Source organism: Ahaetulla prasina, chromosome 10, assembly GCF_028640845.1.
Source record: "Ahaetulla prasina isolate Xishuangbanna chromosome 10, ASM2864084v1, whole genome shotgun sequence".
In the NCBI taxonomy this organism is placed as follows: Eukaryota; Metazoa; Chordata; class Lepidosauria; order Squamata; family Colubridae; genus Ahaetulla; species Ahaetulla prasina.
Window position 1 is genome coordinate 27,545,833 of NC_080548.1, and position 27,027 is coordinate 27,572,859.

The 27,027-nt window shown below is 45.4% G+C and overlaps 1 protein-coding gene across 1 annotated transcript in view; it reads left to right on the forward strand.

The window, feature by feature from the left end:
* CADM4 (cell adhesion molecule 4) overlaps positions 1-27,027 on the forward strand; it is a 202,290-nt gene that overhangs the window by 110,511 nt on the left and 64,752 nt on the right. The window lies entirely within an intron of this gene.

Genomic DNA, 27,027 nt, shown 5'->3' on the forward strand with positions numbered 1-27,027 from the left:
TCCTTCCTTCCTTCCTTCCTTCCTTCCTTCCTTCCTTCCCTCCTCCTCCCTCCCTCCCTTCCTTCCCTCCTTCCTTCCCTCCTTCCTTCCTTCCTTCCTTCCTTCCTTCCTTCCTTCCTTCCTTCCTTCCTTCCTTCCTTCCTTCCTTCCTTCCTTCCTTCCTGTGTCCTCTCTTGCCCTCCAGCACCTCCTTTCTTCAGCTAATGGGTGGGTTTCCCATTCCAGCTGCCTGCACAGCTGGAAAAAGGCTCCTGGAATATCAATCAGGCCCCGACGGAGAGGTCAGAGCCATGCAAGGGGAGAGCGGTTGGTTTTCAAGGCTGAGCAACCTGGCCACATTTCATGCTCCCTGCCTCCTTCCCCCCCCCCCGCTCCCCCTTCCCGGATAGCAGAAGAAATCTTCGTGAGTTGAATCTCTGATTTGCTTTGATGCTGGCTCCCGGTGGAAGGAGACGCAGGGGAAGGATGGCGCACGGGGGCGGAGGAGATGTCAGGGTGCGCAGGCAGAAGTAGCAGCCAATTTGCGGGGTGGGGGTGGGAAACGGGGCCTTATTTTGAAAAACCCCCGCAGGTAGCACCTGAATTATGGAAGGAGACAAACAGAGCCAGGTGGGAGCTGGGTAGAGTTAATTCAGGCACGTCTCTTTTGGCTTTTCCAAGTTGTGGGAAGCCGGCAGCTGCTTCTCGTGCAGCGGTGACAGCAGCAAAAAATAAAAAAATTAAAATGGCCCTGTTCAATTCCAGCCCACCCCCACCCACCCCCACTTCCTCTGCTGCTATTCAAGGGCTGGATTGATTTCTGAGTTCCATCTTCATTTGAAAACGGCTACTTTTCCTTGGGCTGACCCTGTTCCGGGCCTTTCTCGGCAGCCTGATGTGTGCGCAAGGCTTTTTTCCTGGCTCCAAAATGAAGTGGTACAATTGAAATATTATTCTTTTTTTTTTTTTCCATTTGCTCCTAACTCCGGTCCCTTAGGAGGTGACTAATAGGTAAGTTTTAAGGTTCGGGTGGAATTGAAATGCTCACCTTTCTCTCCTGGTTGGCAGGGAAGTCCTGGTCAGTTAGTCCTTGAATTACGACCACAATTGAGCCCTATGTTTCTGTGGCTAAAGCAAGACGGTTTTAAGTGAGTTATGTCTCATTTTACGACCTGTCTTGCCGCCCGTTGTTAAGGGTTAGGGGAAATCTGACCTTCCCTACTGACTTGGCTTGTCAGAAAGAAGGTCTCAGAAGGGGATCATGTGATCTAGGGGACATTGCAATCACCATAAACACATGGCCAGGTGTCAAGCATCCAAATTTGGATCATGTGACCCACAGACTGATGTTGCAATGGTCGTAATCTTGAAACACGGTCATCAGTCACTTTTTTTCAGTGCTGTTGTGATTTTGAATCGTCATTGAGCAAATGGTTGTAACCAGGGGTGGGATTCAGCCTGTATTTATATTTACTGCAAAAGAAATCAGAGCCTGCCTGCCTGCCTTCCTGCCTTCCTGCCTTCCTGCCTTCCTTCCTTCCTTCCTTCCTTCCTTCCTTCCTTCCTTCCTTCCTGCCTGCCTGCCTGCCTGCCTGCCTGCCTGCCTGCCTGCTTGTCTGCCTGCCTTCTCTTCTTCTTCTTCCTCCCTCCTTTTCTCCTTCCATTCCTTCCTTCCCCTCCCTCCCTCCTTCCTTTCTCTCTCTCTTTCTCTCTTTTCTCTCTCTCCTTCCTTCCCTCTTTTTTTCTTTCTCTTCATTTTTTCTTTCTCTTCTTTCTTCCATTCTCTACTGCTTTTACCCTTCATTAGTTTCTGTTAGCTTTTATGTTCTTTGCAAAACTTTTAATAACAATTTGTAAAAATAAATAAATGGGGCACCCCGACAACGATTCATTTGTTTAAAAAGTAAATAAATATTGCCTTTACCACTTTGGGTACCACTTGCATTTGTAAAAACATTTAACTGATCCGAAGTGGAAATCTGTTTTCTTTGGGAATGCTTTAAACAACAACAACAACAAAAACAACAACAACAACAACAACAACAACAAAACAGAGGTGGGTAATCTGAAAAGAGGCCAAGCTGCCAGTTTTCTCATTCACGCAGTTAAATGCATTTCCGATTCATCTTTTACACGTTTCTCCCGAAAACAGCTCTCTGTTTTTGTTTTTAGTCACTTTTTTTTGACCTACTTTCGTTTTAGGATTGAATCAACCTCTCTCATTGCTTGCAAGCTTGTTATTTTTGTGTTTTCCTTCCCTTTTAAATGCTTCCTAATAGGCTCTGGCTCCCTTCAAACTCCAATTGTTTAAAAAAAGAAGAAGAAAAAAATCCAGGAGATTTAAATTGTTTACCACCTGGATATTGGTGCTCTTTGGAGACAGACTCATGTTGAGATATATTGAGATGCTTTGGCAGATGAGTTTGACTTCTACTTGTTGCTCGGGGGCCTAGAGGTCCATTCATAAAACCATTTTGACATACGAGGGGCAGGCTGCCAGCATCAAAACCTATTCTGTGTTGGGGTGTGTGTGTGTTGGTGTGCCCTCCACTCGAGAGCGTAGCGTGTCTCTCCAATGCCCTGACTCAAGCGCTGGTTGTTGCGCTAATGAACTATGATCGCAGCGTGTCAGTTGGTACATTCAGAAAAGCAGGGCTTCTGCCAAACGTGGCAACGAATGGCGTAATTGATCCAAGCTGATTTCCATATGTAGCATTTGTGAATAATTATTTTCCCCGGCTAAGACTTTGTAAATCACCAATTGGATGAAGATTGTGTCCTCCCCATCCTGTAATGTTTGGTTAAGCGGAGATTAAAGTTAAGTGGAGAGGACCCAGATTGTTGGGGGGGCAATAAGTTGACTTTGTAAAATATACAAATAGAATGAGACTATTGCCTTATACACTGTAAGCCACCCTGAGTCTTCGGAGAAGGGCGGGATATAAATGTAAATTAAAAAAAAAAATTCTTAAAAGTCTGGCAAGAGATAACCGTGTGTATGTGTGTGTGTGTGTGATTTTTTAAAAACATTTCTGGCGTTAACGTTAGTATCGTTTGTTCTTGCTATGCTCTCAAATCCTCAGAGTTTTAATGTACAGGTAGTCCTTGACTTACAACCGTTCACTTAGCAACTTCAAAATTTGCAAAGGCACAGGGGGTCCTTGACATACAACGGTTTGTTCAGTGAAGGTTCAATGGAAGGTTCAATGGTTCAATCAACAAAGATGATTAGGGGACTGGAGGCTAAAACATATGAAGAACGGTTGCAGGAACTGGGTATGTTTAATGAAAAGAAGGACTAAGGGTAACATAATAGCAGTCTTCCAATATCTCAGGGGCTGCCCCAAAGAAGAGGGAGTCAAGCTATTCTCCAAAGCACCTGAGGGTAGAACAAGAAGCAATGGGTGGAAACTGATCAAGGAGAGAAGCAATTTAGAACTAAGGAGAAATTTCCTGACAGTTAGAACAATTAATCAGTGGAACGACTTGCCTGCAGAAGTTGTGAATGCTCCAACACTGGAAATTTTTAAGAAAATGTTGGATAACCATCTGTCTGAGATGGTGTAGGGTTTCCTGCCTGGGCAGGGGGTTGGACTAGAAGGCCTCCAAGGTCCCTTCCAACTCTGTTGTTATATTATATATTATATGGCACTGAAAAAAGTGACTTACGACCGTTTTTCCACAGTTATGCCTTTTGTAGCGTCCCCATGATCCTGGGATCAAAATTCAGATGCTGGGCCATACTGGTTCATACTTATGACCGTCGCTTTGTCCGGAAGGGTCACGTGATCCCCTTTTGCGAGCTTCTGACTAGCAAAATCAACAAACAAGCCAGAGTCACCCAACAACCCTGTTACTAACTTATCAAGAGCAGTGATTCACTTAACAACTGTGGCAAGTAAAGTAGTAAGATGGCAGCATTCGCTTAACAGCTGTCTCACTTAACAACCGAAATTTTGGACTCAGCTGTGGTCGTAAATCGTGGACTACCTGTAGACCTTTCAGCTCTGGATCCAAAGATTGCTTTCAACGTTTGGATGCCAGACATCCAGGGACCTATTTCCTGGGGAGATTTTTTTGACACAAAGCGATTTTAAGGAGTCCTCTCTCATCGGATTCATAAGTGTGGCCGAATTTCTCCCCAACCTTTTCAGTGATGAAATCCACCAGAGCAGTAGACCACGCAGTAGAGGCCGCAGCGGCTTCTCTTGAAGTGGGTACTTTGCGCTGGTGGAATCCGTTTAATTACATTTCTCCCAGCGCACCAGCGGTTCTTCTGCAGCGCTGCAGCGCACACAGTTGGGGAATTAATGTTTTAAAACCATAGTGCTAAGTGAGAGATGTTATACCCCTGGCTTCCCCCATTGATTCTGTCTCTAGCTCTTTTTAGAATAGAATAGAATAGAATAGAATAGAATAGAATAGAATAGAATAGAATAGAATAGAATAGAATAGAATAGAATAGAATAGAATCAGGACAGGACTAGAAGAGAACAGAATAGAAATAGGAACAGCACAGCACAGAACAGGACAGGACAGAACAGAACAGAACAGAACAGAACAGAATTCTTTATTGGCCAAGTGTGATTGGACACACAAGGAATTTGCCTTGGTGCCTACACTCTCAGTGTTCCTAGTGCACGCATGCCAGAAGGCAAGAGCAGCTAAAGCAAAAAGGACGACTCGGGAGTAAGGCCAGGAGATGATTGGCCTCTCCCATAAGTCTTAAAAGAGCAGCAACGGCTCTTGGGCTCTTTGCAGGAAAGCAACATTGCTAAATCTGTTTCTAGTTGGCCTCTCTTGTTTCTAAACTTTGTGAGGCTTTGCCAAGAACAGCCTTTGGCAGGGTGCCAAAGCAGATAAAGGTTTGTGATAAGGCTGAAGGACTTTTTCTGAAGGACTTGTTTTGAAATTAATTTGGACTAAGCTGGGAATGAAGTAATTCCCAGCTGTTATAATAAAATAGGTTTGTTTACGACTGTGTGTCTTTTTATGCCCAAGTGAGCCTAGATCACAACACTACCTTGATTAAAGAAAAGAACATAAGTACTGGAAACCGCTTCTGAACTTTATTTATTTATTTGACTTTGTGCTTGATGTGGCAAAGAATGAAACTCCCGACTTTGGGTTTTACAGATTAGACTGATAGATCTTTATAGAAATGACTGGTTCATACTATTATGGAAAAGCAAAAAGCTGTGATTTGATGTTAATGCCTTATTTTACTGTAACAGAGTCGGAAGTCGATGCTTCATTTTCTCCCACCCCCACCATCTCTCCTCACATCACTTCCCCCTTTCCTTCCCCCCCCTCACTGCTCTTCCATTTCCTTTTGTATTTTATAATACTCTATAACTTAATTAAAAAAAGTTTATATATATATATATATATAAAAAAGGAATGGATGGGTTTTCCACCATGAACAGTTTGTAGGGTCTTTTTTTTTACCACCGATAAATAAATAAAGAGGAACAAATGACCAAGAAATTGTGGGTCAGACAACCCCCACTGCAGCGTTCCATGAAGATGAGCTGCAAACATTTTAATCGCATCCTGAGGCCACGAAGAAGAAACAAACAATCCCGTGTCTGGTTGGAGATGGTTCTTCTCCAGTGTCCTATTGCTGGAGAGATTGGACAACTACCAAAGGAAATGGGGAGTGGGAAGTAATTTGAGGAGAGGACGAGGATGGAGTTGATCTAGGTCAGGGGTCCCCAATTCCTGCTCCCGTGGCCCATTGGGAACCGGGCCATGCAAGCAGCGAGTACTCAATGCTCCATTTTGCACATGTGCGGGATTAGATTGTGTGCGTGAAACCAGCCTCTCACCCCCCCCCATCACTGCTGTCAATCAACAGAGCGGGAAAGTTTGAGGATCGCTGATCTAGGCGGCCGTACCTCAGTACAGATAATCCTCGATTTACAATCCCAGCTGAGCTCAACGTTTGTTGCTCAGCAAGAGAGTTGTTATATGAGTTTAGTCCCATGGAAGACCTTTTTTTGTCACAGTTGTTAAGTGAATCGCTGCCGCTTTTAAGTAACAGGTTGTTAAGTGAATCAGGCTTCCCATTGATTTTGCTTCTCAGAAGATCCCAAAAGGGGATTACATGATCCCAGGACCTTGCAGCCGTCCAGGGGTGGGATTCAGCCGATTCGTACAGATTCGGGCGAACCGGTAGTTGTGACCTGCGGGCCCACCCGCCCCCACCGTCCTATTTTAGCTGCATTTTTTAAACCGCGCATTGCATGTAAGCACGCACTAGAGCAAAGTGCCTGCACAGAAAGCCATATGCGTGTGTTGTGTCTTGCCCGCCCTCAGAGCAGCCGGGGCCTTCTTACCTGCTCCCGAACACTGAGGAATGTATGCCTTCCAGCCCCAGTCCTGGCTCCATGCCCAGACAAACTGCAGAAGAAGGAGCATCTCCCTGCCCCAGCCCTGACTCCATGCCCAGGCAAACGGAGCAGCTAGACCCCTCCCCCTCCTCCACAGCAGGTGAGCCTGAGGAAAGTTTATTTCCAACAGCTGCTGATTGGAGTGACCCTCGCATCAGAAGACTGGAGAGGCGGAGGCAACAGAAGGAAGGGAGGGGCAGGCCTTAATGAGTGCTGAGTCATGGAGCCACACCCCATGGCCTATATAAAGGATCTGCTTTCTGGCAGTCTCTGAGTCAGGCAAAAGTCAAACTTATCTTGCTGAAGTCACTTACTGGTCTCCTGCCTGCTCTGAGGACTTTGCTAGGACTTTGGGCAGAGCTGCAGAGGCAAGCCTGATTCGGATTTCCCTGACCCGGCCGTCAGCGGAGGAGTGGGACACGACAGCGTGTGCGGAAGGCACGCGCGCGCATTTTCGGTGCTGGGGCGAACCGGTTGTTCAATTATGTGAAGGCCACCTCTGCAACCATCATAAATACGCGCCAGTTGCCAAGCACCTGGATTTTGATCATGTGACCAGGGGGATGCTGCGACGGTCGTAGGTGTGAAAAAAATCGTACTGAGTCGCTTTCCCCCCCCCAGTGCCGTCGTAACTTCGAATGGTCACTAAATGAACAGTTGCAGGTGGGGGACTTCGTGTTGTGGAGTGTCGTCCACGGTCAACAGGAGCGAGGGGCTCTTTCACAGAGAGCAGAGAGATAAATCGGCATGAAAATGGTGTTATGCAGGAAGAGGGTGCAGGCAGACAATACACACACACACACACACACACGCAGAGTCATTCCCCAGGTATACCTAATAGTTATGCAGATAGTTGCTTGAGTCTGGCAAGATTAATGTCAGGCCCAAGGAACTAAGAACGACGGCTGGGAGTTCATTCGGAGTAGTTTCTTTATGGTTATTTGCTGTGGTAGACAGAACCCAGCTCGTGAATTATATCCCAGTCAAACATTGCAGGCCGTGGAACCCGTTCACCAAAATCGATTAGTCCCAGAAACCCACATCAGGAGGCCAAACTCTAGAGACAGAATGTGGGGTAGGTTGGAGTGAAGTTTCCACACACACACACCCCCCACTCCTACATGTTTCTTGTAGAGTCTGTAGGAATCTGAGCATTCTGCAGACTGTATAGTTTGAAAAAAAAATCTGAATTCTACAGAATAGGCAGCTCAGATCAAAGAAGGGTCCTTCCTTCTTCCCTCCCTTCCTCCTTCCTTTCTTCTTTCCTCCCCCTCTTCTCCTTCCTTCCCTCCCACTTTTCATCCCTCCCTCTTTTCCTTCCTTCTCTCCCTCCTCCCTCCCTCCATCTCTCCTTCTTTCCTTCCCTCTCTCCCTCCTCTTCTCCTTCCTTCCACTCTTTTCCTTCCTCCCTTTCTCCCTCCCTCCTTCCCTCCTCCTCTTTTCCTTCCTTCTTCCCTCTATCCTTCATTCCTTCTCCTCTTTTCCTTCCTTCCTTCCATCCCTCCCTTCTTCCTTCTCTTTTCCTTCCTTCCTTCCTTCCCTCCCTCCCTTCTCCTCTTTTCCTTCCTTCCTTCCTTCCCTCCCGTCTTCCTTCCTTCTCCTCTTTTCCTTCCTTCCTCCCTCCCTCCCTTCTTCCTTCCTTCTCCTCTTTTCCTTCCTTCCTTCCTTCCTTCCTTCCTTCCTTCCTTCCTTCCTTCCTTCCTTCCTTCCTTCTCCTCTTTTTCTTCCCTCCTTCTTTCCCACAAAGGTTCAAGATTAACTGTATTTGTCCTGTCATAAAACCACCCCTTCTTTGATTAGGGGCCAGAATACTAGGTGTTATCTCTTTGAGGGGAGGTTAGGCGAGGCTGATGGCAACTTTCATGGCTGTAGCTGACTTTACTCGCTACATCAGCTGCGCTGAAGTCTCAGGGTGCTGAAAGGCTGAGGAAAAATTATTGTGTGGCATCCATATTCATAGGGGAGCCTTGTGGTTGCTGGTATTTCTTGACTGTAAATAATCCTTGAACGGTTGCAGTGCAAGTATAAACTGAACAGGTTAACTTCCTTCTATCACGTTCATTTTCCGTTCCTTATATTTGATGACCCGTTATCAAAAAACGATAAAATAGCTTTTACGGAGATACCTAAAAGTGCAAAGAAAGAACTCTGGTTTTTTTTTTTAAAAAAACAACACAAAATAATAATAATAATAATAATTACAATAACCAGTAAAACCTGCATTTAAAGATTAGGAAAAACAGTTGGTACCAAAGGAAGAATGAAGAATAGCGTCGTTGAGGATCAAAGGGAAGCTAAAATAATGGCTATGCGGAGACATGCACACGCATCCTCAAAAGAACGTATAAAATGTAGATGTATGAATGTTATTTAAACGGAAGGGCATAAAGTCATGTTCCATCATAGGTCATGCATTTATTAATCTGCCTGCGTGAGCTGCAGAATGGGGCAAAAGTTAGCCAAAACTCCTCCAACGCTGGAGGATTTTAAGAAGAGACTGGGACAGCCATTTGTCTGAAACGATATAAGGTTTAACCTAGTGGTGAAATCTTAAATTTCTTTCCTACTGGTTCTGTGGGCGTGGCTTGGTGGGCGTGGCTTGGTGGGGGATCATGTGACTGGGTGGGCGTGGCTATGTGACTGCGGGATCAAAAGACAGAAACTCGCTAACAATGTCCTGCTGGAGCAGGGTTGGACTAGATCAGGGGTCTCCAACCTTGGTCCCTTTAAGACTTGTGGACTTCAACTCCCAGAGTCCCTCAGCCAGCCAAGCTGGCTGAGGAACTCTGGGAGTTGAAGTCCACAAGTCTTAAAGGGACCAAGGTTGGAGATCCCTGGACTAGATGACCTCCAGGTCCCTTCCAGCCCTGGATTATCCTCTGAAGCTGTATCTAGTGCCAGGTTTGTAGTCCTTCCTTCCTCTCCTTTTCCTTCCTTCTTTCTTTCTTTCTTTCTTTCTTTCTTTCTTTCTTTCTTTCTTTCTTTCTTTCTTTCTTTCTTTCTTTCTTTCTTCCCTTTTAACCCTTTAAAAGCATATTTAACAACCTCTTCCGCCCGAAGAGGTTGTTAAAAAAATGCTTTTAAAAGTTTAAAAAAAAAAAAAGGCTCTGATGATCGCGTGGCTCAGCTGGGCATGTGGGGGGGCAGAGATTTTTGCTACCGGTACTCCGAACCACCTGCCACCATTGCTATCGGATCAGCCGATCCGGTCTGAACCGGAAGCATTTCACTGCTGGTTTAACCTGTCTGAACGGGGGGGAGAGGGGGGTTGGACTAGAAGACCTCCAAGGTCCCTTCCAAATCCGTTATTCTGTGAGTATCGACAAGAGATTTCCTCCGTGTATTCCTCTTCAAAATAGCTGCACCCCCCACCCCGAGCGCATCAAAACCCACCACCCTTAGGCAAGTCTATTAAACACACACACACACCACGAAAATCGTAATTTATTATAGGAACGGGCCTTATATTTTTGAACAGAATACCCATGCTTTTTGTAGCAGGGGAAGGGGAGCCTGTAGAGGGTCTCTCTCTCTCTCTCTCTCCCCCTCTTCCCTCCCCACTCCATAGCGCCCCCCACCCTTGGAAGCGAGGCCCAGCATGGCATGATGCCAGGGCTGTGCAAATGGTTGGTCGGCATGGCAACGGGCATCAGCTGCAGATGAATAGAGGCAGGAGGGTGACTTAGGGTCCCCTCAAATCCACGGTGCTCTTTTCTTCCTTTCGGGGGGGGGGCTCCTTCTGCTGCTGGTTGGGTTCACAAGCCTTCCAAGCGATTTGAAGATACCTTTGTAAGGGAGGCGTAATAAGGAAAGGAAGATCAGAAGCGGAGCGGCGGAGTTTGCCTTTTCCCTGGTAAGGGTCTCTCGGGCTCAGTTCCTGGCATCTTCAGATTGGACCAGAGAAACTTGAGGATCAAAGCCCAGGAAAGTTAGATTCGGTCGGGGGTCAATGGGCTGGGAACGGAGCTGTATAGATCAGGGGTCTCCAACCTTGGTCCCTTTAAGACTTGTGGACTTCAACTCCCAGAGTTCCTCAGCCAGCTTTGCTTTGCTGGCTGAGGGACTCTGGGAGTTGAAGTCCACAAGTCTTAAAGGGACCAAGGTTGGAGACCCCTGGTATAGATGGCTCATAAAATTCAATATATTTATTGGATCTCCCCCCCCACCTTACTTACAAGTAACTCAAGGCAATAAACATACAGTACACAATGCTTCTTCACCCTCCTCTTTAGCTCCCTACCACAACAACTCAGTGAGATGGGCTGGGCTGAGAGAGAGAGAGAGAGGAACAGGCCCAAAGCCAGTTTTTCATGCCTGAGACTAAAACTCACCATCGCCTGGTGATCGGCCTAAAGTCAGCCAGCTGACTTTCATGCCTAAGACGGGACTAGAACTGATGATGATTGGCTCACATCTGACTTAAGGCAGGATTAGAACTCCCAGTCTCCTGGTGATTGGCCCAAAGTCACCATCTGACTTTTATACTTAAGGCAGGACTAGAACTCCCAGTCTCTTGGTAATTGCCCAAAGTCATCCAGCCAGGTTTTATGCCTTAGGTGGGAGTAGAACGTCAGTCTCCTTGTGATCGGTCCAAAGTCACCCAGACAGTTTTCATGCCTAAGGTGGAACTAGAACTCACCGTCTCCTGGTTTCTGGGCCAGCATCTTCACCATTACACCAAATAGGCTCTTCCTTATTGCTCCATAGAAATCCTTAAGAAAAGATGTTTTTGTCTGTCAGTTTTAGCAAACCTTTTGAATATTACTTTTGTTACTTTCTGCAGCTTCAGTGTGATGCACATCGCACTTCTTCAACGGGGTGCCCTCCAGAAGTTCTGGATCCATTACTAATTGTTTGCATCATTAAACTGCTCATTGTCATCAACCTGTTTATCTTCCATCCCTCCTGTTGCACACACTAAGCAAAAATCCTCAATTTTAGTCTTGTAGGCACCTCATAACATCCGGAAGCGCACGCTATGAAACATGGCTTCTCAAACGGGGCTTCAGTATCATCCACAGACTGGTGGATCTGGCCAAGCCCAATTTATTCACTCATCTATCCATGGGAAAAATACTGAATGTGAAAGAAAAATGTAATGACCCATCAAATATCTGAAGAGGTATACTTTTTAAGGGACGGGGTGGCTCAGTGGCTAAGATGCCGAGCTTGTCAATCGAAAGGTCGGCAGTTCAGCGGTTCGAATCCCTAGTGCCGCATAATGGGGTGAGCTCCCGTTACTTGTCCCAGCTTCTGCCAACCTAGCAGTTCGAAAGCACGTACAAAATGCAAGTAGAAAAATAGGGACCACCTTTGGTGGGAAGGGAACAGCGTTCCGTGCGCCTTTGGCGTTGAGTCATGCCGGCCACATGACTACAGAGACGTCTTCGGACAGCGCTGGCTCTTCGGCTTTGAAACGGAGATGAGCACCGCCCCCTAGAGTCGGGAACGATTAGCACATATGTGCGAGGGGAACCTTTACCTTATACTTTTTAAACTAGCATAGAATTTAAAAGCAATTTTTAGACTGGGAACTTGAAAAGCACCGAAGGAATTTGATTATGGGTATATTTTGTGTTCCTCACTGCCATATGTTTGACCCCCAAGGCAAGAGATTCAAACCTTCAGAAGCGGGGCCTCTAATTTTTGTTTTTTATTTTATTAACGGAAACGTCTTTGGGAGATCAAATTTGACTGAACATTAAGATAACAATGGAATAAAAGTAACCAGCCACCGTAGGCCTGCTTTTAATAGCAGTAAGATTTGCATCCATTAGCAAATCATAATGTTTATCCCTGGGCTGTAAAAAGCTTCACTCAATGATTTTGGCACATCAGACTGCTTTTAAAAGCAGAAATAGCAGATAGACATAACCTTTTTCCCCGTGTTTGGTTGATGGAGATACCCAGAGGTAGACTCAGTCAAGTTCCAGTCAGGTTCTCCAGCTGTTCGGGATCAACATCTGTCATACTTATAGGGCCCAACATCCTTTATTACAAAAGATCCGTCCTTTTGTTCAGAAAGATAGATAGATAGAATTCTTTATTGGCCAAGTGTGATTGGACACACAAGGAATTTGTCTTTGGTGCAGATGCTCTCAGTGTACATAAAAGAAAAGATACCTTCATCAAAAATCATAAGGTACAGCACTTACTGATAGAGTACAAATAGGCAATCATACTAGGAAATAATCGATATAAATCGTAAGGATACAGAAACAAGTTACAGTCACGCAGTCGTAAGTGAAAGGAGATAGGTAATAGGAACGATCAGAAGATTAATAGTAATGCAGACTTAGTGAATAGTTTGACAGTATTGAGGGAATTCTTTGTTTAGCAGAGTGATGGCGTTTGGGAAGAAACTGTTCTTGTGTCTAGTTGTTCTGGTGTGCAGTGCCCTATAGCGTCGTTTTGAGGGTAGGAGTTGAAACAGTTTATGTCTAGGATGTGATGGGTCTGTAGATATTTTCACAGCCCTCTTTTTGACCTGTACAGTATACAGGTCCTCAGTGGAAGGCAGGTTGGTAGCCATGTTTTTTTCTGCAGTTCTAATTATCCTCTAAAGTCTGTGTCTGTCTTGTTGGGTTGCAGAACCAAACCAAACAGTAATAGAGGTGCAGATGACAGACTCCATAATTCCTCAGTAGAACTGTATCAGCAGCTCCTTGGGCAGTTTGAGCTTCCTGAGTTGGCAGATCAGAAAGCTGTCAATCAGACCGATTTCATTTAATTATTTATTTTCTTGGTTTGGCTCTTGAATTTTCCGTTGTAACGAGCAAAAGATATAAACATAAATATTGATTAATTTTTAAAAAAATCCTTACGAACCTCTTTGAGGCTTGCCTCTTTTTTCAGGTTTGCATTTAATTTTTTTCCAAGAAAATGTGGTTACTGCAGATATTCAGCTGATACAGGATAATGGAATTAGAGACCTCCAAAAACAAGCCATGTTGGTCGTTCCGTTGGTATTAGATTAGCATAAGATGCTGATCTAGTCTTTGTCGTTTGAAACATGGTTCGGGAGCAAACTTAACTGTCAGCCAAAGAATTGGAGTGGTGGATGTAATCTAGTTAATGCACAACAATATATTGATTCTGTAAATAGTATCTTTTTCTTCTGTCATGATGTTGGATCTCCTTAGTAATACTCTTTCCGCCTCCTATTTTCCCCACCAGGTATGTGGGGCTAAAAGAGAATGTCTGGCCCAAAGTCATCCAGCCAGCTTTCATGGCCAAAGCCGGGACTAGAACTCCCAGTCTCCTGCTGATTGGCCCAAAGTCATCCAGACAGCTTTCATGCTTAAGGCGGGACTAGAATTCCCAGTCTCCTGCTGATTGGCCCAAAGTCATCCAGCCAGCTTTCATGGCCAAAAGCAGGACTAGAACTCCCAGTCTCCTGCTGATTGGCCCAAAGTCATCTAGCCAGCTTTCATGCTCAAGGTGGAACTAGAACTCACTAGTCTCCTGCTGATTGGTTCAAAGTCACCCAGTTGATTTTCATGCCTTAAAGCAGAACTAGAAGTCACTAGTCTCCTAGTTTCTAGTCAGCGCCTTCCCCATTACACCAAACTGGCTTTATTTATTTATTTATTATTTGCATTTATATCCCGCCCTTCTCCGAAGACTCAGGACAGCTTACACTATGTCAAGCAATGGTCTTCATCCATTTGTATATTATATACAAAGTCAACTTATTGCCCCCAACAATCTGGGTCCTCATTTTACCTACCTTATAAAGGATGGAAGGCTGAGTCAACCTTGGGCCTGGTGGGACTTGAACCTGCGGTAATTGCAAGCAAGCTGCTGTTAATAACAGACTGCATTAATCTGTTGAGCCACCAGAGGCTTTGTTTTTCTGCATGGAGACAAAAGTTGTACTGACTGTACTGTATATAAACACTTCCTCGTTGTGACATCCCAAGTTTTTACAGGATCAAGCGATTGACAGGTGAGCAATAGCAGATCAGGCTTCTACGTTTAGAATGGTTGGCAGCAGTAACTGTCTTGCAGCCTAAGGCACTATTACAAGAAATCTCGCAATCTATTTGAAAGGTGCGATTTGGAGAGGGTTGTTTCTTGCAATGGAGGAAGACGGTAAAGCTGAGATAATGGCAGATATGCCACCTTTGGCTATTCGCATCTATTTTTGGTTGGCACTTGCTGATTTCATTATAAATGTGTGCGGAGGTAAAATTGCCCATCGCTTGGCGATGCAATTGACATTTCTTTTTTAAAGCTGGTTATTTTGTAATGGGGAAAAATAAAAATCAAAAACAGTTCAAAATCATCCCAGTGTTAAAATTCAGATGGAAAGCCCAAACGGAGGTGAGGAATTCGCAGTTCAAGGGATCTAGAGTTTAATCAACTAGTAGCAAAATAAAGTCAGGCAAATCAATCGAGAAAGATTTAGAGTACTCTGAAAAACAGAACCTAGACCAGGGGTGTCCAACTAGGGCAACCTGTGAACTTCAACTCCCAGAATTCCCCAGAGCCAACCATATCTGTACTTCAGACTATCAAAGCATTATTTTTATGTGCCTCAGTGGATTGATGGAGACGAAGCTTTTTAGCTTGAGGTGCATCAACACCAGTGGTGGGTTTCAATTTTTTTTACTACCGGGTCTGTGGGTGTGGCTTGGTGGGTGTGGCAGAGAAGGATACTGTAAAATCTCCATTCCCTCCCCATTCCAGGGGAAGGGTATTATAAAATCTCCATTCTCCATGCGCTCCATGGCATAGGGCCGGGCTATTTACGGGACCGCCTACTGCTACCGAATACCTCTCACCGACCCGTGCGCTCTCACAGAGAGGGACTCCTCAGGGTGCCATCGGCTAGGCAGTGCCGTTTGGCGACACCCAGGGGAAGGGCCTTCTCTGTGGGGGCTCCCACCCTCTGGAACGAACTTCCCCCAGGACTCCATCAACTTCCGGACCTCCGAACCTTTCGTCGCGAGCTTAAAACACACTTATTCATTTGCGCAGGACTGGATTAGTTTTAAATTTATATTGGTTTTAAATGGGTTTTTATTATTTATATTGCTTTTTAATTCGGCTCTGTAGAATAAGTTTTTTAAATGTGGTTTTAGTGTGTATTTATATGTCTTTTACTTGCCTGTGAACCGCCCTGAGTCCCTCAGGAGATAGGGCGGTATATAAATGTGATTACCGTATATACTCGAGTATAAGCCGAGTTTTTCAGCACATTTTTTGTGCTGAAAAACGTCCCCTCGGCTTATACTCGGGTCTATACGGCTTATACTCAAGTTTTTTTTTATGCCTCGGCTTATACTCGAGTATATCGGCTTATACTCGAGTTTTTTTCTTCTTTTTCACATTTTACGGACTGAAGCCCTGCGGTGCAGTGAGAGGCGGGCGGGGAGCCGCCAGCCTTCTCAGCTGAGGGAGGGAGGTTTCAACCGGTAGGTGCCTCATTTCCCACCCTCGGCTTATACTCGAGTCCCCAGTTTACCCCAGTTTTTGGGGTAAAATTGGGGACCTCGGCTTATACTCGGATCGGCTTATATTCGAGTATATACGGTAATAAATAAATAATAAATAAATAAATAAATAAATAAATTCCCAACCCATTCCAGGGGAAGGTTACTGCAAAATCTCCATTCCCTCCCCACTCCAGGGGAAGATTACTACAAAATCCCCATTTCCTCCCGATCAGCTGGGACTTGAGAGACAGTGAATAGATGGGTACGGGGCCAATCAGAATTTTTACTACCGGTTTTCTAAACTACTCAAAATTTTCTCTACCGGTTCTCCAGAACTGGTCTAGAACCTGCTGAAACCCACCTCTGATGAACACCATGTTTACTAAACTCCTCGATACAGGCAGTCCTCAACGTACAATGTACAAAGAGTGGGCCTTCTCAGGGTGCCGTCGACCAAACAATGTGGGTTGGGGCCCCCAGGGGGAGAGTCTTCTCTGTGGCAGCACCGGCCCTTTGGAACGAGTTGCCTCCGGGTTTACGCCAACCTCCCGACCTCCGGACCTTCAAGCGGGAATTGAAGACGTTACTATTTCATCGGGTGGGACTAGCCTAAGTATATTTTAATGTGTATTTTAACTGTATTTTAAGAGTTTTTTAAGTCGGTCTTTGACCGTTTTAGTTGATGGCCTGGTTAATATTTGTTTTAAATTCTTTTGATTTTGTTATTTATTCGTTGTATTTTAAGATGGCTGTACACCGCCTTGAGTCCTTCGGGAGAAGGGCGGTATAAAAGTGTAATTATAAATAAATAAATAAACAATCATCGTTTGAGCCCAACATTTCTGTTGCTAAGCAAGTAGGTGAATTGTGCTCCATTTAATGACCATTTTCCCCCCCCTACTGATAAATGAACCGTGAGGTCCTTAAGCAAATCTGCCTCCCCCCACCCCTTGACTTTGCTTGTCAGAAGCTGACTGGGAGATGGTGATCACATGACCCTGGGACACAACGCAACCATCATAAATACATGCCAGTTATTTTATTGATGAACTGGAAATACTAATTTAATTGGAAGATTCTGAAGATTTTAGGAGTGGAATGGACTGATATATAATGGACTGGAAGAAGAATGTACCTTTTTGTTTCTGGAAGGGGAGTTAAGGTCTTAGAGAGAGGAGTGACTATGGATTTGACTTATGTTGTATTTTAATTTATGATTGTTAATTTTATACCCTGTACTTTGTTCTGGGAAGTCTCGGGGGGGTGGGAGGGGAGGGGAGGGAAGGGGAGAGGGGAGATGAAGGATCAATGTAAAGGAATGATTGAAGATATGTAATTAAGAAATAGAAATAATTTGAAATGAAATCGGGGCTGCTCAGCTGCCATTTCAGAAGGGAATGGAAAGGAGAGGAGAGTGAAGGAAGAAAGTAGGTAGGAAGAGAGAGGTAGAAAAGGGGAAAGGAGAGGAAGAAGAAAGGGAAGAGAGAGGTTAGAAAGAGTGGAAGAGAAGAGTAGGGAAGGAGGAGAGGATGTAGAAAAGCGAAGGAGAGGAAGGATGAAGAAAGTAGAAGAAAGTAGAGAAGGGAGGAGGAAAGGTTTGTTAAGGAAGGAAGTGGTAGCTGGGCAGGTCCGAATAAGTAACAAATGAAAGTTAATGACTGATGTTGAATAAGAGACTGTATATTGAATAGGTTGTTGGAAAATGGAAATAAAACTTTTTTTACTAAAAAATAAATAAATAAGTACATGCCAGTTGCCAAGCGGCCCGAATTTGGATTATATGACCACGGCGATGCTGCAGCAGTCACGTTTGAAATGGAAAGTGGTCATAAGTCACTTTTTTCGGTGCTGTTGTAACTTCGGTCACTAAACGAATGGCTGTCAGTAGAGGGACTACCAGTAATCTGTTCTGACGAGGGCGTAATTCACAAGCTCGTCTCTTGAGTCAATTCTGATGACAACATCAGATGTGTATCATGTGGAGATTCTCAGTCATCCAGCTCAAGGTTGTCCCAAAGATACTTATTTTCAAAAGGCAGCTGGAGGTTTTCCTTGAAGACCTTTCCCTTCTCATCCAAGAAGCTTCTTCAGTTCTGAATTGTAGAAGTGAAACGAACAGAACTGAGGAAGCTTCTTGGATGAGAAGCGAAACGTCTTCAAGGAAAAACAAAGTCCAGTTGCCTTTTGAAAAAAAGCACCTTTGGGGCGATTAGACGCGTATATTTTTTAAAGTGGTGGTGGGGCTCAAACTCACCCCTGGTTGGTATTGTGTTGTGTTTTCATCTTAGCGATTCCTTCCCCAATGGAGATCTTGCTTGATGCATTTTTTCCAGCAAAAAGAAAAACTGAATTATTTATACTTTAGAATAGTTGAAGTATTTATATTTTATAATACACTTTATAATGCCTTGGTAAGGCCACACTTGGAATAATGCATTCAGTTTTCGTCGCCACGATGTGAAAAAGATGCTGAGACTCTAGAAAGAGTGCAGAGAAGAGCAACAGAGATGATTAGGGGACTGGTAGGTGAAATCTATGAAGAACGGTTGCTGGAACTGGGTATGTCTAGTTTGATGAAAAGAAGGACTAGGGGAGACATGATAGCAGTGTTCTGATATCTCAGGGGTTGCCCCAAAGAAGAGGGAGTCAAGCTCTTCTGCAAAGCACCTGAGGGCAGGACAAGAAGTAACAGGTGGAAACTAATCAAGGAGAGAAGCAACTTAGAACTAAGGAGAAATTTCCTGACAGTTAGAATAATTAATCAGTGGAACAAGTTGCCTCCAGAGGTTGTGAATGCTCCAACACTGGAAGTTTTTAAGAAGATGTTGGATAACCATTTGTCTGAAGTGGTGTAGGGTTTCCTGCCTGGGTAAGAGGTTGGACTAGAAGACCTCCAAGGTCCCTTCCAACTCTGTTATTCTAAGCGTTCAGTGATGACCCACAATGCTGCACTTGTATATACTCCTTCCTATGTGGCTTGTTTGATCGGAATCTCTTTATTTCCTAAAAGGGCTTCGCTGAAGCTCTGATCTCACTGTAGTCCACCTAAGATTACCTCTACAGCAGTTGCAAAGAATTCACAAACTTTCTGTTGCTCGTAAGCCAAAAACCAAGAAAATCACATTATGTCGACCAAGGTTCAGTGAGCGCACAGCCATGCTGGATGGTGAGCCATGTTTTATAATTGAACACAATGTGTGAACCCAACCATTTGTGACTGATTGATTGATTTATGTGCTATCAAGCTGGTGTTAACTCTAAGCAAACACAGATAGATTTTCTCTCGGAGTTTCTTTTCCCAACCTGCTCCTTCAGGTCTCCTAATTATGTTTTCATTGCTACTGTAACTGAGTCTATCCACCTTGCTTCTAGTTCTTCTCTTCTCTTCTCTTCTCTTCTCTTCTCTTCTCTTCTCTTCTCTTCTCTTCTCTTCCCTTCCCTTCCCTTCCCTTCCCTTCCCTTCCCTTCCCTTCCCTTCCCTTCCTTTTTTTCCTTTTTTCTTTCTCTGGTTTAATGAAAAGAAGAACTAGGGAGTGACATGCTACCAGTTTTCCAATATCTAAGGGGCGGTCACAAAAAATTATCCAAAGGATCTGAAAACAGGACAAAAAGCAAGGGATGGAAACTAATTCAGGAGAGAAACAACCTAGAACTAAGGAGAAATTTCTTGACAGAGAGAACCATTAAATCAGTGGAAGGTCTTATCTCCAGAAGTTGTGGGTGCTCCAATACGGGAGATTTTTAAGAAGAGATTGGACAACCACTTGTTTGAAATGCTATAGGGCAGTGGTGGGTAACCTTTTCCGGACCTAGTGCCCAAAGTGTGTGCATGCACACACCCGAACCCTCCAGCGTGCACTGCCCCCGCGCATGTGCATGTGGCTCTTGCATGCTTCCCGCCCCCCACGCATGCCCGCACGGCTCCCCCCCATGCTCCCCGCCCATGCGCAGCAGATACCCGTAGACCAGCTGTCTGGTGGGAGGCTTGTGCATGCGCAGGGGAACTGAACTGGGGCAACGCGTGCCATAGGTTCGCCATCACGGCTATAGATTCCCCTGCTTAAGCAGGGGGTTGGACTAGAAGACCTCCAAGGTCCTTTCCAACTCTTGTTATTCTGTTATTCTTTCCTTTAACTTTTCCTAGCATTTTCTCTGCTTCTCATAATGTATCCAAAGTAGGTGTCTATGGAGATTCTCAGACATTCAGGTCATGGTTGTCCCAAAGGTGCTTTTTTCAAGAGGCAACTGGACTTTCTGGTTTTCCTTTGAAGATGTTTCGCTTCTAATCCAAGAAGCTCATCTTCAAAGAAAAACCAGAAAGTCCAGTTGCCTCTTGAAAAAGCTCCTTTGGGATATCCAAAGTAGGATAAGTTGAGGCTGGTCGTTTCTATATTCCCCAGTTTCCCACAATGCTAACAGGATTAGGGTTTTCCCCACCCACCCACCCACCCACATGTCTCGTATTAACATTTATTGTTCTTAGAAATGTAGAAGTAAAAGATAAGTGGAGATATTTTTACAAAGATGAAACATTTTGAAGTTCCCTGGAGGTAGAACTTCAGTTTGAAAAGTCAGTCTTTTTTACATGTTTATAGCTAACTCCAGGTAGAAAATCCGTGATCTCCTTTGAGCCATTATAAATGCTTAAGTGACATTTTTCATACCCCGATCTACATCCAGATAGTCCTCGCTGAAAGACTGTTCACTTAGCAACTGTTCAAAATTATAACAGAGCCTTTCTAAAACTTTCTTATGACCTACTTCCAGAGTTCTGACGGCTACAGACACATACCACCTATGTCCCATGACTGCACTTCAGGGGCTTTGGCAACCAGTTCACCTATATAGCCAGTAATAGCAGTCCCATGACTGCAATTTATAATTCCCCCCCCCCCAGTTTCCGGCCTTTACAATTGTTAGCAGCAAAAACACACCCAGAGGAACATATGGATTTGCTTATCACAACCATGGTGCTCAGGGGCTGCCTCAAAGAAGAGGGAGTCAAACTATTCTCCAAAGCACCTGAGGGCAGGACAAGAAGCAATGGGTGGAAACTAATCAAGGAGAGAAGCAACCTAGAACTAAGGAGAAATTTCCTAACAGTTAGAACAACTTGCCTCCAAAAGATGTAAATGCTCCAAGACTGGTAGTTTTTAAGGATTGGACAACCATTTGAAATTCTATAGGGCCGTGATGGCGAACCTATGGCATGCATGCCACAGGTGGTACATGTAGCCATATCGGTAGGCATGCGAGCTCAGCTCGGGTGCACATGCGCGCTCCAGCCAGCTAATTTTCAGGCCTTCTGGGCCCACCGGAAGTAGGGAAACAGCCTGTTTCTGGCCTCCGGCGGGCCTGGGGGCAGGTGGGGAAGGCCTGTTTTTCATTCTCCCAGACTCCAGAGCCTTTCTAGGAGCCTGGGGAGGGCGAAAATGGCCTCCCCCACCCCCGGAGGCCCTCCAGAGGCCAGAAATGGCCTTTTTACCGACTTCCAACCAGGCTCCTTTACAGTTCGAATATCTATATTCTCATGAACGAAAGGCGAATGGACGTGTCCCAGGATAACGTTGCAGGATCCCATCTGAGTCGGTCACCGTGACCTGAGGTTTTTGTCTTCCGAGCTTTCGGACTCTTGCTGGATATCTGTATTCTGCCTCATCTCCAAATTTAAAAAAAAAACAATTTCAGATTATCTCCCCCCCCCCCCAGTTCCTCCTGCAGATGAAAAATTAGCTGGCAAACTGTCTTACCAAAGCAGCGATAGGAACATCGCAGCATTGTATTTAAACAGCGTGGTGTAGTGCAGATGCAGCCGCTTTCTGAATCTAGAACAGAACGGGATGAATTTTGCTCCGGTGCTCACGATATGATAAGCCCAGTAATTATAGCGGAGATCTTCTCGCTTGTCTTACAAAAATGAGTAAGCAATATTTATCCGGGGGCCCTTTGTAACTGCGCTCCCCAGTGATGGATTGAATGTGAGTTTTTTGGGGGACAAAGAACAGAATGTTGGTAGAAAGGTTGAATATATTCCGGTGCGTAAGTGTTCCTTTTCCCCCCCACCAATTGCACTATCAAGTTCCGTGTGGAAATTAGTGGACAAAAACCCCAGGTGTTGTTTTCCAGCGTTCGCTTTCAGTCACAATCAAGCGAGCTTGTGTCTCAGCCTTTCTGGTTGTAATTATATTTGGGCGCCATCTGCATCACCTCCTTTCGTTCCATGTTCATTCAAGGGGTGGGGGGGGAGGGCGGGAGAGAATAAAATATTTCACTTTAGTTGTTGGGGATTTATGAGCGTGGAATTTGTTTGGATGACATCCCAAGCCAACTGTCGCACTTCTTCCGAGGGCCAGAATTAGGACCTTATTGGTGTGGCGTTTGGAAACATTAGCAAAGTACGGTCACGACAGAAGAGAATATTTGTAGCTGGGGGTCGAACTGTGGGGGCTTCGGGGCTCACTGAGCTTGGTGCTTTTCTTGCTGATGTTTCATTACCCAACTAAATAACATCATCAATGCTAGAAGGGAATGGAGGAGGAGGAGGAGGAGGAGGAGGAGGAGGAGGAGGAGGAGGAGGAGGAGGAGGAGGAGGAGGAGGAGGAGGAGGAGGAGGAGGAGGAGGAGGAGGAGGAGGAGGAGGAGGAAAACTGTGCGGTCCTTGGTGCTCTCTGAGCTTGGTGCTTTTCTTGCTGATGTTTCATTACCCAACTAAATAACATCATCAATGCTAGAAGGAATGGAGGAGGAGGAGGAGGAGGAGGAGGAGGAGGAGGAGGAGGAGGAGGAGGAGGAAAACTGTGCGGTCCTTGGTGCTCTCTGAACTTGGTGCTTTTCTTGCTGATGTTTCATTACCCAACTAAATAACATCATCAATGCTAGAAGGGAATGGAGGAGGAGGAGGAGGAGGAGGAGGAGGAGGAGGAGGAGGAGGAGGAAAACTGTGCGGTCCTTGGTGCTCTCTGAGCTTGGTGCTTTTCTTGCTGATGTTTCATTACCCAACTAAATAACATCATCAATGCTAGAAGGGAATGGAGGAGGAGGAGGAGGAGGAGGAGGAGGAGGAGGAAAACTGTGCGGTCCTTGGTGCTCTCTGAACTTGGTGCTTTTCTTGCTGATGTTTCATTACCCAACTAAATAACATCATCAATGCTAGAAGGGAATGGAGGAGGAGGAGGAGGAGGAGGAGGAGGAGGAGGAGGAGGAGGAGGAGGAGGAGGAGGAGGAGGAGGAGGAGGAGGAGGAGGAGGAGGAGGAGGAGGAAAACTGTGCGGTCCTTGGTGCTCTCTGAGCTTGGTGGTTTTCTTGCAGACATTTAATTACCCAACTAAGTAACATGATTATGGAAGAGAGGAGAGGAGAGGAGAGGAGAGGAGAGGAGAGGAGAGGATAGGAGGACAACAACTGTGCGGTCCTTGGTGCTCTCTGAGCTTGGTGGTTTTCTTGCAGATATTTCATTACCCAACTAGATAACATCATCAGTGCTAGACGGGAATGGGGTATGAGGAGGAGGAGAACTGTATGGTCCTTGGTGCTCTCTGAGCTTGGTGGCTGTGGTGGGATTCAGCCAGTTCTCTTCGCATCGCGCGAATCTGTAGCGGCGACTCTGGGAGGCTCCGCCCGCCCACCCGGATGTAATGTTTTGACTACTGCGCGTGTGCAGAACACAGAACGTGTGCGCTCACATTTGTGAACTGGTAGGGAAGGTAAGTGAATCCCACCTCTGCTTGGTGGTTTCCCCCCAATATTTCATTACCAAACTAAGTAACATTATCAATGCTAGCGGTGAAGGAAACAATGAAAATAAGAGCTGCGGTGGCGCAGTGGTTAGAGTGCAGTACTGCAGGCTACTTCTGCTAATCACCGGCTGCCAGCAGTTTGGCAGATCGAATCTCACCAGGTTCAAGGTTGACTCAGCCTTCCGTCCTTCCGAGGTCGATAAAATGAGGACCCAGATCGTTGGGGGCCATAGGCTGACTCTATACACCGCTTAGAGAGGGCTGTAAAGCACTGTAAAGCGGTATATGAGTGCTATTGCCAAGTGCTAAAATTATAATGAAACATCTGTAACAAAACCACCAAGCCCAGAGAGCAGCAAGTACCCCAAAGTACGATCAGGTATGGTTTGAGAGTTCTCCTTCCTTTTCTTTAACCTCCCAGCTGTCTTTACAGGAGGTGGCCAGCCCACCCTTTCTGAGGGTTTAAAAATGTTTCTGTAAAAAATAAAAATTTAAGCCATGCAATGAGCTGTCGGGCTTTGAGCCACCCCAGATGAGGTGGCGGAAGGTTAAAACTCTTTCTTGTTCCACCCACCAAGCTTCATCTGCACCCAACAATTGGCAAAAATGTGGACAATGTTTGTCTGAAATGATATAGGGCCGTGATGGTGAACCTATGGCACACGTGCCACAGGTGACACACGGAGCCATATCGGTGGGCACGCGGGCTCAGCTCCAGCACCAGTTCCACCGGAAGTTGTCAAATAGGCCATTTGTGGCCTCCGGAGTGGGGGGAAGGCCGTTTTCGCCCTCCCCAGGCTCCTAGAGAGGCTCTGGAGCCTGGGGAGAGCAAAAAACAGGCTTACTGGTCCCACCGGAAGTCAGCAAATGAGCCGTTTCCAGCCTTCAGAGGGCCTCCGGGAGTGTGGAGAAGGCCGTTTTCGCCCTCCCTAGGCTCCTAGAGAGGCTCTGGAGCTTGGGGAGAGTAAAAAACAGGCCTACCAGGCCCACCGGGCCAAAAGCAGGGGGTCGCGTGGGGGTCGCATGCACATGTGTGGGGCGCATAGGATTATGGGTGTGGGCACAAGCCCCCCCCCGTGCCCTCCCCCCCAGCTTTTGGCACGTGATGGTAAAAAGGTTAGCCATCACTGATACAGGGTCTCCTGACCTCCAAGGTCCCTCCCGACTCCGTTATTCTGTTCAAAGAGGAGTCAAAATCAGGAAGAGACAAAATGCTGGAATTGGAACATCTCATTTCTCTCTCGTCCTTCTCTGGAGGCTGAAGGGAACATGCTGTATCGATTAACCCCAGGTCTAGGTTCAGAAGAGATACTGAGTTGTGGCTTAGAGGAATAAACCAAGGCCCGGCTCCTCAGCCACAATTTAACCCACGGGCTGAGCTCAGACAACATGCCACGACTAGCCAAAACATGTTGTGTGAATCAAGAATACACAAGGCGGAAGAAACGTTGAAAGGCCACAGCAGCTGCTTTCCCTCACAAACATATTTGGAAGTACAGATAGTTAGTCCTCGACCTATATGACCATAACGGAGCCTGCCCGTCGGGGCGGTATGTCCTAGCAGTCATAAAGCAGGTCAGCTGCTTTTATGACCTTCTTTGTGGCGGTCGTTACATGGAAGCCGCGGTCTTTAAGCGGACCAGCGGTTTGTTATGGGTGCAGTTTTGCCAAAATTGGAATAAGTGCCAGGTTTTGGCAAAAAACTCTCCCCAAAAAAATGGTTACGTTACCATGGTGAGACATTACAAATGTGGTTGTGTTGCCAAGAGCTTGACGTTCTGTCACGACGGAGGGGAGCCGACCATCAGAACTTCAAATCCAAGTCATAAAGTCCCTTCTTTCAGGTTGGTTATTACTTTGAATGGTCGCTAAGCAATGGTTCTAAGTCGAGGACTATCTGTAACCAAATTTTAGCTGTATTGGTTTGGTTCTTCACAACAGGTCCAGTTTCAGCCTCTTGGGAAAATTAATTAAAAGCCTGACTAGGTGGCTCAGTGACTAAGACACTGAGCTTGTCCATTAGAAAGGTCGGCAGTTTGATGGTTTGAATCCCTATTCAAAAACCATGGCTACCAACCTGCCTTCCATTGAGGACCGGTATACTGCACTAGTCAAAAGGAGGGCTGTGAAAATATTTACAGACCCCTCGCATCCTGGATATAAACTCTTTCAACTCCTGCCCTCAAAACGACGCTATAGAGCACTGCACACCAGAACAACTAGAGACAAGAACAGTTTTTTCCCGAAGGCCATCACTCTGCTAAACCAATAATTTTCTCAACACTGTCAAACTGTTTACTAAATTTGCACTACTATTAATCTTCTCATCGTTCCCATCACCTATCTCCTCCCACTTATGAATGTATGACTGTAACTTTGTTGCTTGTTGATTTATATATTGATATTTCCTGATTGCTTATTTGTAGCCTATGACTATCATTAAGTGTTGTACCTTGATGAAGGTATCTTTTCTTTTATGTACACTGAGAGCATCTGCACCAAGACAAATTCCTTGTGTGTCCAATCACACTCGGCCAATAAAAAATTCTATTCTATTCTATTCTGTTCTGTTCTGTTCTGTTCTGTTCTGTTCTAGTAACGATCTCCTGCATGAGCAAGGGGTTGGACTAGATAACCTCCAAGATCCCTTCCAACTCTGTTACTGTTAATTGCCCACCCCTCATCTATCATAAGCCTCTGAACACTGTCTCTCTTTCTTTAGGACGTCCAAAACATACTAGAATCAACGCCATCCTTCATATTCAGATATTCCAATTTTATTCCTGCTCGGTTTTCAGATTTTGTTTCATGGAATAGAATGCTTTGGGAAAGTAACGCTCCTTTTATCACGCTCGCTCAGTAAGTTTGAAAGAATATCGGCTGTTCTCTGCGAAGCATTTCAATATGGCTTTTCCACAGTAGATTCCAAAGTTCAGGAAGTGTGAAAAAATTGATAGGATCCCAGGGTGAGGAAAGATTTAGGCCAGGGAAGGTGGTCCAACCTTGGCAACTTTAAGACTTGGGGATTTCAACTCCCAGAATTCCCCAGCCAGCCATGGGGAATTCTGCCAGCTGGCTGGAGAATTCTGGGAGTTGAAAATCCCCAAGTCTTAAAAGTTGCCAAGATCGGACTGTGCGGTCTCTGTCATTCCTACACAAAGGATTAGCATTGAGTAAAGAACATGTCAGAAATAGATGAAATCGGAGAAGATTTAGGGATAGGGGAGGGTTTTATTTATTTTTATTTTGTTTATTTATTTATTTTGTCAATCATATATAAGATAACAGGTAAAAGTATAAACTTAATTTGGATACATGAAAAGAGTAAGTAAAAAGGAATATTAGGACAGGGACGGTAGGCACGCAGGTGCTCTTATGCACGCCCCTTACAGACCTCTTAGGAATGGGGGGAGGTCAACAGTAGACAGTTTAAACTTAAAGTTTTGGGGTTTGGGGGATGAGACCGCAGAGTCAGGTAGT